The following is a 12,160-nucleotide window of genomic DNA, read 5'->3' as shown; positions in this document are numbered from 1 at the left end:
ATCAAATTTTTTCAACGTGGTTTTGTTGATGTCCCATGCTTTGGGGTGCATATATGAATGTCACAATCAGTTAGCATCTTGTTATTAATTATAAAATTCCAAGTGATTATAAACTGGTATGTACGTGAAGCTTGCTGCGTAAGTTGTTGAACATTTTCACTGATGCCACACCTTGGTGTGGCGTTTTTGTCAGTTCACTATGAAATTTTATGTGATGTGGAATGATGCTCATGGTTTTAAGTATACGGAGAGAAAAGAAACGAACACAGCTTAACATAATAACCCTTCAAATTAAGAATTGTGAATAAACATTTTTCTATATACCAGCCGACACGTCTTTGTCAGCTTCTCAAAGAAGCTAAGCAATACGAAACTTAGATATTAAGCTCCAGCTGGTTTTGTTCGTATTTGTTTTTTATGATAACTTTAACGTTTGGAGTTAGGGTTTTAGGGCTTTTTGAGAATGTTGTTTTTCAAGATACGTATACACGTATAAGGGCATAATGTCCAGTTGTCTTACAGTTTCTGTAGATAAGATTGTTTGTTAGAAGGAGGGAAGAGGGAGTGAAAAAAGGAGGAGAAGAAGAAATTTTATACCAAAACGTGATATGTGCCATCCAGCACGAGACATGGCATGGAAACTGACATAGGAACACCACGTAAATTAGGGCACCTTTGTTAATTTGGTTTTTTGGCATAGACGCGCGGGTTTCCCTATACGCGTTTCCATTTTCTAAAATATAAGCATTTGTGTTCATGCCAAAGAGTAATTGCAAAATGCTTATTATCTAAGGAACAACATTTTCTGTCAAAAAAAAAAAAAATAGAACCAAACTTAGATCGTAGATGATGTTGGTTGAGTATTTGTGATGTTATTTCTTAAATCAAAATAATAAATTTCATTATAATTACACCCACTTAATTATCTTTCTTTTTTATTTTGTGTGAAGTACATTATCTTTCATAAGATACAATTTTACTAGAGTCGAAAATAATTATTATGATAACAAAATTCTGTAAAAGAATACGTATTTAGTGTTTAAAGCATTTCTTACCAAGATAAAAATTCATTAGTTAAATTATTAATTTGTTCTTTATAGTTTTATGATTTATACCTTTTTAGTTTCTATAGTTAAAAAATGATTTTTTTTAATTCCTATAATTTATATTTTAATTTTTTTAGTCCTTATAATCTAAAAGTAGTTTTTTTAGTCCCTATAATTTTTATTTTTATTTTTTTTAGTCTCTATAATTTGAAAGTAATCTTTTAGTTATTATAATTTATATTTTAATTACCTTTTATTCCTTATTACAAAAAAAATATATAAAAATAATTGGTTACAAAATAATTATAAATTATTAACTATTTTTTTATTAAAAATTATCTTGTGATAAATTAATTACGAATTACTTTTAAATATTTTTATAATTAATTATAATTGATAATATTATTCATATTTTGATGATAAGGACTAAAAGAAAATTAAAATATAAAATATAAGAACTAAAAAGATCATTTTCAAACTATAAAGATAAAAAAATTAAAATATAAATTATAAAGATTAAAAAATCACTTTCAAACTAAGAGACTAAAAGAAAATTAAAATATAAACGATAGAGGAGAATTAAAATATAACTTATAGGGATTAAAAAAACCACTTTCAATCTATAAGAACTAAAAAAGTATGAATCGTAAAACTATAGGAACCAAATAAGTAATTAAAACAACTTCAATTTATATAAAAAAAAAAAAGTAAAGAACAACACTACAAATACCTAAAGTTATGTATCTAAAACATTATTCTATTGTAAACATTTAAGTGAAATAAAATAAAAACAATATACTATGAAAAGCAAAGATAATGTGAGTTTGTGTATTGTTAAGAAATACTTTAAACATGTTTCTTGGAGCATTTCCTTTAGATTATTGGATTTAAATATTTGAAATATTATGTTATTAATAGATAATTTCTTACAGTACATTTTATAACAACGTCACTTTTTTTTTTTATATTTGTTTCTGTTATATCACACGTCTTATTTTACATTTCTTTCTTTTATCTTTCTATTTCTCTAGATAATTGTAAAAAGTAAAAAGATAAAAAAAATTATAATTAAGACATTGTTGTTAAAAAATAATACTCCTTATTTATAAAACATAGTCAATAAATCTTTTTATCCCTTATTAATTATTATAATATTTCATTTCATCTTTCTTGTATATTAATTTTATTTATTAAAATATCTTTAATTGTATTTTTCTTTCTTCTATGGAGATTGGAGAAGATGAGTAGGTTCCCAATAAAATTAAGGTTAAATTTGAAAAAATATTATAATTATAAATAAATTTAATACTAATAATTAAATTAACTAAATTTTTAATAAATATAAATTAATCAATTATATTTTATAATTAAAGACAGAGGGAGTAATTTGTTTTAAAGCAATGGTTAATATTTTTAAAATTTACTTTAATTTATAATTTTAAAATTTACTTTCTAAAATATATTTTCGCATTTTAGAAGAGACATACGTTTTAATTCATTATCTTTACATGTAATACATAGAATGCAAGGAAGATAATTACGCAACGCACCAGTGTATTTGCTCTTGTGCACCCCAATTATATTACGATTGAACAATCCATAATACAATTGGAGTGTTTGGACCCAGGTTTGACCTGTAGAGCTAGCTTACATTATTAATTTTGAATTAGTATTTTAATATATGCAATTCATATAATAAGTTTTATATATATATATATATATATATATATATATATATATATATATATATATATGTAACCATCGTAATTAGAGACTTTAACTTCTGAGTGGAATCCTGAGATATTTTTAAAAATTTCGATCCAATGACTATGGAACTGATCACATTCTGAGTCTTAATCATACTTAAAGCTCCTAAAAGAGATAATTTTATATAAATCAGATAAGATTATTATAAATAATAAAAATTTTCTTGTGAATATTTAATACAATTTTATATAAAACTCGAACGTGATCATTGATTAAGATGAAGGATAAATGTTTATTTTATATAATAAAAATCTAATAAATAACTAATTTTAAATATAAAAAATATATTATATTTAAATTCCATAATGAATAAATATTTTAAACATATGATAAATAATTTATATTCTAATAAAAATGTATTTTTAATCAATGATAATTTCTTTTAAAGAATACTGAAATTCAGTTTAAAAACAAAGAAGAAAAGAATAAATCCAAAGAAATTATAGATCAAGAAAATTAAAATCCCTAAAAGTATTCTCATTGAAGAAAAATTCTTGAAAACAATTTTGTTGATTAATAGATCTTTAAAATATTCTCATTCAAAATAACTATTCTAATTTAGTATGTAGAGAAGAGTATTCCTATTATTATTAAGAGATGTTCACAAATTAGATTGAATGTAATTTGATTAAATTCTATCAAGAGATATTCACAAAATCATTTGATTTTATTTTGTCAATTTAAAGTTTATTTTATCGTAAAATTGATTAATTTTATATTGATATCTAATTTGATTTGTTTTAATAAAAAAAATCAAATTAAATCAAGTGGTTGATAACCACGTGCTCTAATCCTTTGAATTATATATAGGTCCCACCTAGTCATCTTCACTGGATATTTGTTCACAGGGTACCCTAAAAATTCGGAAATATTTCCTCTCTCCAGCAGGCTAAGATGTGAAAATGTTTTTCTATGTAAAAATGGTGTGTTTGTTACAAATAAAGGACCTTGTGAGCCTTGTTTCGAGGACAAGGACATCCTTCTACTCAAATTCATTCCCCTATTGCCTTGTTGTTGCATCCTTATATAGGCTATTACCTTCACACATTACCACTAAACAAAATTCAAATACAGCGAGCAAGTGACACTACTAACAGCTAAGACCACTACTAACAAACTTTGGCATTTTATAGAAAGTAACAGATAAACATTGGATTGCTAAATAAATATATGTTAAAAACAAATTTAAAGTGTTGAATATCTTATCTCTAATATGTTTGGTATTACAAGTCTAACATTAATATATAATATTTTACATTCAAAATATTAGGAAAAAAATTATAGAATGTTATAACCAGTATTTTTATGTTACAAACTAACGTGTTTACTCTTATTATAATTTATTTTGTAACTTTGTTATGATATCCTATAGGCTATAGGGTTTAAAATTAAATCATAACATTGACAGTTTTTACATTTTTTTTATCACATTCCTTACTTTTACATTCACTTCCCTTCTTTGTTTTCCTTTCTAGACCAACTAACGGAATTTGATTAAGAAATATAGGACCAAGTTTCTTAATTGGTAATGGTCAATATTGGGCAAATCTCTTTCTGCAGGGAAACAAGGTAGTCTTTCAACTATTTGGCGGGTGAAGAAAGAACAAATAGATTCTCAATGAATTTCCATCCTTTTTTCACTTAAATTTTTGTCTCCTCACCGCGAGTGATGTTACCTGGACGGCTGGACCACCTAAAGGTAACACGGTGAAGACTAAAATTGATGGCAATTGCATATATGATGATAAATTTGTACATAATATATAGATTTATATTATAAAATATATTTGTGTTAGATTTATAATCTTTAATTTCTATTCTTTATTTTTTAAGCGGAAGCAAAAAATCATAGGTATTAAGATTTATAATATGTTTGATTATTAAGGATTAAAAAAATATCTCGATCCGTTTGTTCATGATCAAAACGTTCTTCAACAATTGGTATGAGATTTTTATGATAATCTATCATAAACATGAACAATGACATTATTATTTTTTCTCAACTAGTGTCTCTTTATTCTTCAATAGGACATTCGTAATTCTTTAGATGAGGAGAAGAGAAATTGTTGTATGGACTCGATATATTAGAAATTATATAGTCTTCTTATGATGTATTAACATAATAGGATTTTTATTATCCCCTAATAAATCAACACTAACATCTGCTTATTTAAGTTCATATTACTTTATTTAGTAGTCTAACAGGCTCGCATAATTTGACCACATATAATAAAACACACTAATGATAAATAATTAATACAAATTTCTTAAAATGTTAGTCTACATTAATTATTGGAACATAAAATTTCAACAATTTTCTCTCAGTTTACATATTCTAAAAGTTATATCACAATTCTTTAGGCGTGAATCTGTACGCTATTTATTGTAGACTTTCACTTTAACAGTCTGGTTCATCTCATGTACCAATAATGAAATCATTATAGCTTTTGTCACTACAATAAGTGTGACTAAACCTCAATGACCACCCCATCAATACACTTAAAGACATATATCAATATGAATGAGCAGCATAGAGATTAATTGCAATTGAACTCACTCATGTCTATTTTCAACTAGTCTAACTTAAGTCTTTAGTGAGATTAATCTGAAGTCTTTAAGTGCAATTTAAATATTGCATGTAAATAAACAAGTTTATATTAAACTTGTAACCTATAATCTTTATTTTAGCAGAAAATCAAATGCAACATAGAACATAAAAATTCCCAATAATCCAAGGCAACAACTAAAACAACACCATACAAGCAACATGTTCATACTCAAGTGTCAACCATTAGTTAGTGGGTTAGCTAGCATACTACCTTTTCCTATGTTCTATAGATATCTTTATTTTTTAAATTCTTTCTTTAACAACCAAATATTTTATGTCAATAACCTTTAACTTGATTAAACACTTATTGTTCATGGAATATAACACAACTAAGTTATTGTTACAATAAATAGTTAATGGCCTCTAAATGTTTGTAACAACAAGCTAGCAAATGACAAAATTTTGCAGTCATATCAGATGGTTTGATGCCTCATAGCAATATATTAACTCTACCATTATGATTAAAGATGTATCCTAATGTGGAGTCTCTACTATTTAGACATCCCACAAAATTGGAGTCATAATATCTTATAATCTCTAAAATTTCAAACTTCTGATGTGTAAGCATGTAATTTCTTGTTCTCTTCAAATAGTACATTACACATTTTACTACTTTTTAGTGTTGCATAGCATGATTGGTCACATATCTCCTAATGACTCTCACAAAAAGTTATGTTAGTATGAAAACATACTTAAGCATACATAAGACTTCTCACAGCTAAAACATAAGAAATAATTTGCATCTATTTTTTTTTCAAGATTACTAACGAGACATTGTTTGAGACTAACTTATCTTTTTTAGCAACAAGTGTATCTTTTGGTTTACTATCTTTCATGTTAATACACCATAAATTGTATTGGTAATTCTTTTGTGACAACAAGACTATATTATGACTATCAAAATATTATCTAGATATAATACCTAAAGGATAAATTTACTCTCACTGAACTTTTGGTATATGCAATCATCAACCAAAATTGTCTCAAAGCCATAAGAGGCAATAACTTGATAAAATTTGTAATATCATTAACAAGAAGCCTGTTTAAGGACATGAATGAACTTCTTTAGTTTGCACACCATAAATTTTAGATAACCTTAAATAAGTTTTATGGTTGCATCATATAATTTTTTCATCAATATTGTCATTTAGAAGCATGGTATTTACATCCATCTAATGCAACTCCACATCAAAATAAGCTATTAGTGTCATTATTATTCTAAGAGAGTCTTTTTAAGAAATCGAAAAGAAAGTCTATTTATAATTGATGTCTTCCTTTTGAGAAAAGTCTTTGGCAACAAGACAAACTTTATATATCTCAACATTGCCATTTAAATAATTTTTTGTTATAAATATCCATTTACAACCTCTGGGTTTCACACCTTCAGGCAATTTAACAATATTCCAAATGTCATTGTCAATCATCTATTTTACCTTATCATTCATGGAATCAATAATTCACTTTTGAGACTTAGAACATTGCACGACTTGACTAAAGTTAATTAGATCTTCCTCAGTCAACCCAATGTCATGTGTTCTTGAAGAAGTACACCATAATCATTGGAATTTGCATTTCTCCTTTATGTGGTAGATCTTCTTAATGATATTTCATGAGACTATTGAGTTTGAACTATAAGTAATTCTTGAAGGGAAATCTTAGTGTTGTCTTGTCCTTGAATAATGCTAGTAATAGTATCGTTATTAATTACCAGATCTGTTTTTTGAACAATAGTAAGTACAAAGATTTATACATTGTGAATAACAAGTTATTCTTTAACGAAAACACTTTTTGTTTCCTTTTCCTCCAAACTCAACTTCCTTAAAAAATCTTGTATTCCCGTCTCAAAAAAGAATCTAGTAGTGGGACTATAAAACTTATATTCATAAGAGCGTTCAATGTAACTAACAAAGTAGCAACCAAATTGTCTTTAAGCCTAACTTACCTTCATGCAGTCTATAAGGCCTTTCTGTAGCTGGACATCCCCAAATGTTAATGTGCTTGATGCTAGGCTTTTCCTAGTCCACAACTATAAGGGTCGTTAGCGACTACTTTACTTGGTATCTTGTAGAGGATATAAACTACAACCTTAATGTATTTCTCCAAAGTGACTCTAGTAAAGAAGAATCATATTCCTTATTATATCCTTAAGAGTCCAAATTTGTCATTTTGCAACTTTGTTTATGTTAGGTTTGCCCAATATTGTATATTACAAAATAATTTCACACTTATTGAAGAAAAACCTTGAAGGGCTCTAGACATTGCTCACCTTATTTGTCATATATATCATAGTATTTACCACCATTATTAGTTAGATTTGATAATCTTAATTTTTTTCCTGTAGTTGAAGTTCAACTTCAACTTTGAAAGGCTTAAAAAAATGTCTAGAGATTAAGACTTCTTATGAATTAAATAAAGAGTAATCGTTTATGAACATGATAAAATACATTTGTTCATTCCATAAATTCATGGGTAAGGGAACACAAATATTTGTATGAATTATTTCTAAGGCACCTAAATTCCTTTTGTTTGTTTGTTTTTTTTTCTTAATACACTCAATACAGACTTAAAAGTCTAATAACTCTAAGAGTCAAGAATTTCCATTGGCATAAGCTTTTGAATTCTCTGTGTAGAGATATGGCCTAAATATTTTATGACATAATAAAGTAGTGGAATTCTCCTTTAATTTATATTTCGTACCACATGAATCTGTTTGCAATAGGAACGTTCAATATCAATTAAAGACCTCTAACCAAGAACATTTGAATCATAAGAGAGATTAACTTTATTATTTCTAAATGAACAGTAATAATCGAATTTGTGAAAAATAGAAATAGAAAATTGAATTTCGTCTAAGTGCAACATATGTCTCAACCAAATCCAAATAATAAGTCTATAAAAATAACCTAAAAGTTCCTATAATTTCAAGTACAACTTTATTGTCATTGCTACATATAGATGATTCTTTCAATATCACTTGGCAAATGACTCTACAGACAACCTTGCAAAAACATACTTATGTGAGTAATAACACCAAAATCTATCCATCAAATGGCTTTGGATATGGAAATTATATTAACTTTAGAACAAACAAAAAAATGAGAAATTTATCGTTCTTTGTACACCAAACAATGTGTTTGGGACACTTTTACTTCATATGTCCCACCTTTTTTTTTTGTAAAAGTAACAAGTAAATTTCTCGTCTTGTTATTTTGTTTCCTGTCCATTTGAGAAGAATTTTATGTAGTATCCCCAACTCTCTTCATTTTCTTATTCTAAAAAAATGATTTGGTTTGATCTAAAGTCATAATAAATAAAAACCATTATAATTTTCCAGTTAGAATGAGTTGAATCCTACAATTCCATGCAATTGAGAAAATTTTCTAGCAACTCCTTTCAAACTTTAAAGTTTGTACCATGCAACTTTAGGATTCCAAGATTTGAGTAGCAAAATAAGGAGTGGTAGCAGCAACAACTAAAGAGAGAAAAATAAAAATACAATGCATATTAATCTTTATGATAAATTTAATGACTCAAACAAGATATCTAGTGCATCATTAATCCTCAATCTTTGGATTGAAATGACTAACTCTAAGTGATACTCTCAGCGTAATGATCAAACATTGGTGATAAGTCTTATTAAACAACTATTGTCTTTGGATACTCCATAGTTCACATGAAAAATTAATCCGATGATAACTTCTGCCAAATAATGATCACCTTTAAATATTCCATTATTCACATGGAAATCAATATTTGTAATCACTACACATTAATCATCGCATGCATGCAATTATCTAGCCAAATTATGTCTTGCTTTAGATTAAGCATAATTTACATGATAATTACAAACAACATATATGTAAATTCAATCAAATTAACCTACATAACAGAAGTTATTTTGACAACATGTTATTTCAATTAATCCAAACCAATAGACAATTTAATCAAAATGAAAAATCTTAAATTTACACAATTTTTACAAATATATGCAAAACCCAAAATATTATATATCTATATCACCGGTTAACAATTAGATAATCACCTGATAGTCCTTACATGAGAAAATTATCTAAATTTATTTTCAATTTAACCCACGAATTATTGGCGTAATCTCAAATAACATTGTCAAAAATTAATACGATATACCACAATATGTTTCCGTCAATTTCTCAATACTGGAATCATAGAAAAAAGAAATCGAAGTAAAAAATCTTTATCTTAAGTAACTTAATTTACGGGACACAGTATAAAAAATTCACCATATTCAAAATAAATTTTCATGATTCCAAAAAAATTCAAAGATTTATAATACAATAAAATAAGAATTATCAATATATTTTATATAACATTATTACTTAAAAAAATCATTATAATGAAATTGTAACTCAATTGTGTGCTGGTGAAAAAAAAAAAACTTAATTTGAATCAAAATCAAATGGCTATGAACCATAAGCCTATTCACCGAATCATAAATTCTAAAAAATACAAAATTCACGGATTTCATATATAATGCGTAATATACCACATGATCGATGTAATCAAATGTTTCTAAGAAAGATTGAATCGTACAATTAAAAGCCGTAAAAGATTTAATATTTTATTAACCTTTTATCTTCATTATTTTTTAATTCATGTTATCTTGATCCATAGTTAAATTACAGATGTACTAAAGACATTCGTACAAAACATCGAAGCGTTTCCAAATAAATAAAAAAGTGAAGAAAAAAAATAACAACCATAAATGAAATCATTCAGGAAACTTTGTCCAGTTTCAAACAAATAAAAAACTAATCCTAATAACAAAACAATAAAAACTTACTCTTATAGCACTTGTTAGGATTTCTAATCTTTAATCATTTAATCTTTATTCTTTATCCACCATTAAAGATTGAAGAAATCAGAAACGGTTCTTGAAGAAGATTCATGGTCTTCTTTTCATCTTTATCTTCTTCTCTTTTCCCTTTTATCTCCACGAGTTTCTAATTTCTTTAGGATAATGTTAGGATGATTCTCTCTGTTTGAATCTGTACTTAATTTCCTTTTTAAATTTTGAACATTTTTTAAGTGATTAGAGTTATTAAATTTGTGCTTACTACGTCCACTGATTGACTTTCTTTGTGATTGATTTGTAATTTGAATCGCAATTTTAATTGTTCTAGTCTAAAACTATATATTTCTTGTGCCTAGGAATTGGGTTTGAATATATGCATTCCCTTGTAATTTCTTGAACATGATGCCTGCTTCTAATTGCGCACGCTTAAGAAATTAAGGATCATAATTAGCAACAAAGGGTTTTTCCTGCCAAAAAAAGTGGATAAATTAATTAAATTAGAGACATTAAATGTCAATTACATTATTAGGAGAGACTAATATTTAAGAGAAAATAAGATTACACTACAGGATAATTAATTGAAAGGAATTTGATACCTACATGTCTTTGCTTATTGAATTTTCTTTTAACCAAGTATTTGCATTAATTTGTTTCTCTTTAGCTTTAATTAAAACCTAAAATCAAAAACCAATCATTTGTTTCCTGTTATTTGATTAGTAGAGTAATTAGTTGATTGTGTGTAAGCGTTAAAGTTACAAGGTTAATTTGAAGATTATTATTTAATAACTTAATCTACTAATTTAGCCATTATAATTTATTAAGTGCTTAAGCTATTGCAAGTAACTATGAGTTCGGAGTATGACCAAGTTCGATAAGAAAACTTAGCCAGGAAACAGGCTATATAATTTAGCCTTTCATGTGGTTTATCAAGTTCCACAATTTTCAACCCTCGGATTAATCTTACTCTCACATTTTTACAGTGCACCCTCCGCACCATATGCTTTGTTCCTTCCCTCTCTTTCCTTCTCCCATTCTTCTCCCTTCGCTAGTGCCATCATCGGCCGCGGCCATGGCGAATGATTGTTGTATTTCAAATTTTTGGCAATAAAGAATGTGGTTAAAATTAAATTAAATAATTTGGGTTGTTATTTTGCTATGTGGGTGTTGTTCTCTGATTCGTAGTTAGTTAGTTTTTTCTTTTTGTGCAAGGGTGCATGGTTTTGCCACAACGAGGGTGAAGAAGAATTTTCCGGCGAGGGTGAAGGGGTGAGCAACGGAGGGTGGAGGATTTGAGGTTGATGTCGATGGTGTCACTATCGAAAATCGCTTCCAACAGCATCACACGACGGAAACTGGCACCGACGAAGGAAGAGTTATAATCACGTGTATGTGGAGATTTCATGATAACAAGATGCAGTAGAGATGATTAATCTAATGGCTATTTTAAATGGTGCATGAAAGACCACATGAAGCAATGGTACACCATAAAATTCATCATATACATATATGAAAAAAAAATTATCCACTAACAACTTATATGCTATAGCTGTAATTACAATTTAAAACGTCATCACTCATTGCTCCATCGACAGCCCATGCTTCGGTTTTCCTATCCTATCATCATAAAAATTTCAATAATTTTTTCTTTAGAGATTCGTTCCTACCCTTAATAATTAAGAGAAAGTTAATTTTAAGATTAACTTTTTTTTATTATATTATCGATTTTAGTGAAATTTTCATCTCTTAATTATAATTTTTTTCATTTACAGAACTTAAATTTAAGATTATTTTAAAAATATCAAATTTAATATCATTTTGCATCAACAACTTATTATTGATTAAGATCATCAACCTTTTCCATATATATATATATGTTAAGAGCCGACAAGAAATTCGCTTTCATTGTGG

The sequence above is a fragment of the Glycine soja genome, chromosome 7 (assembly GCF_004193775.1).
Source record: "Glycine soja cultivar W05 chromosome 7, ASM419377v2, whole genome shotgun sequence".
Lineage (NCBI taxonomy): Eukaryota > Viridiplantae > Streptophyta > Magnoliopsida > Fabales > Fabaceae > Glycine > Glycine soja.
Note: the sequence above shows the minus strand (reverse complement) of the source record.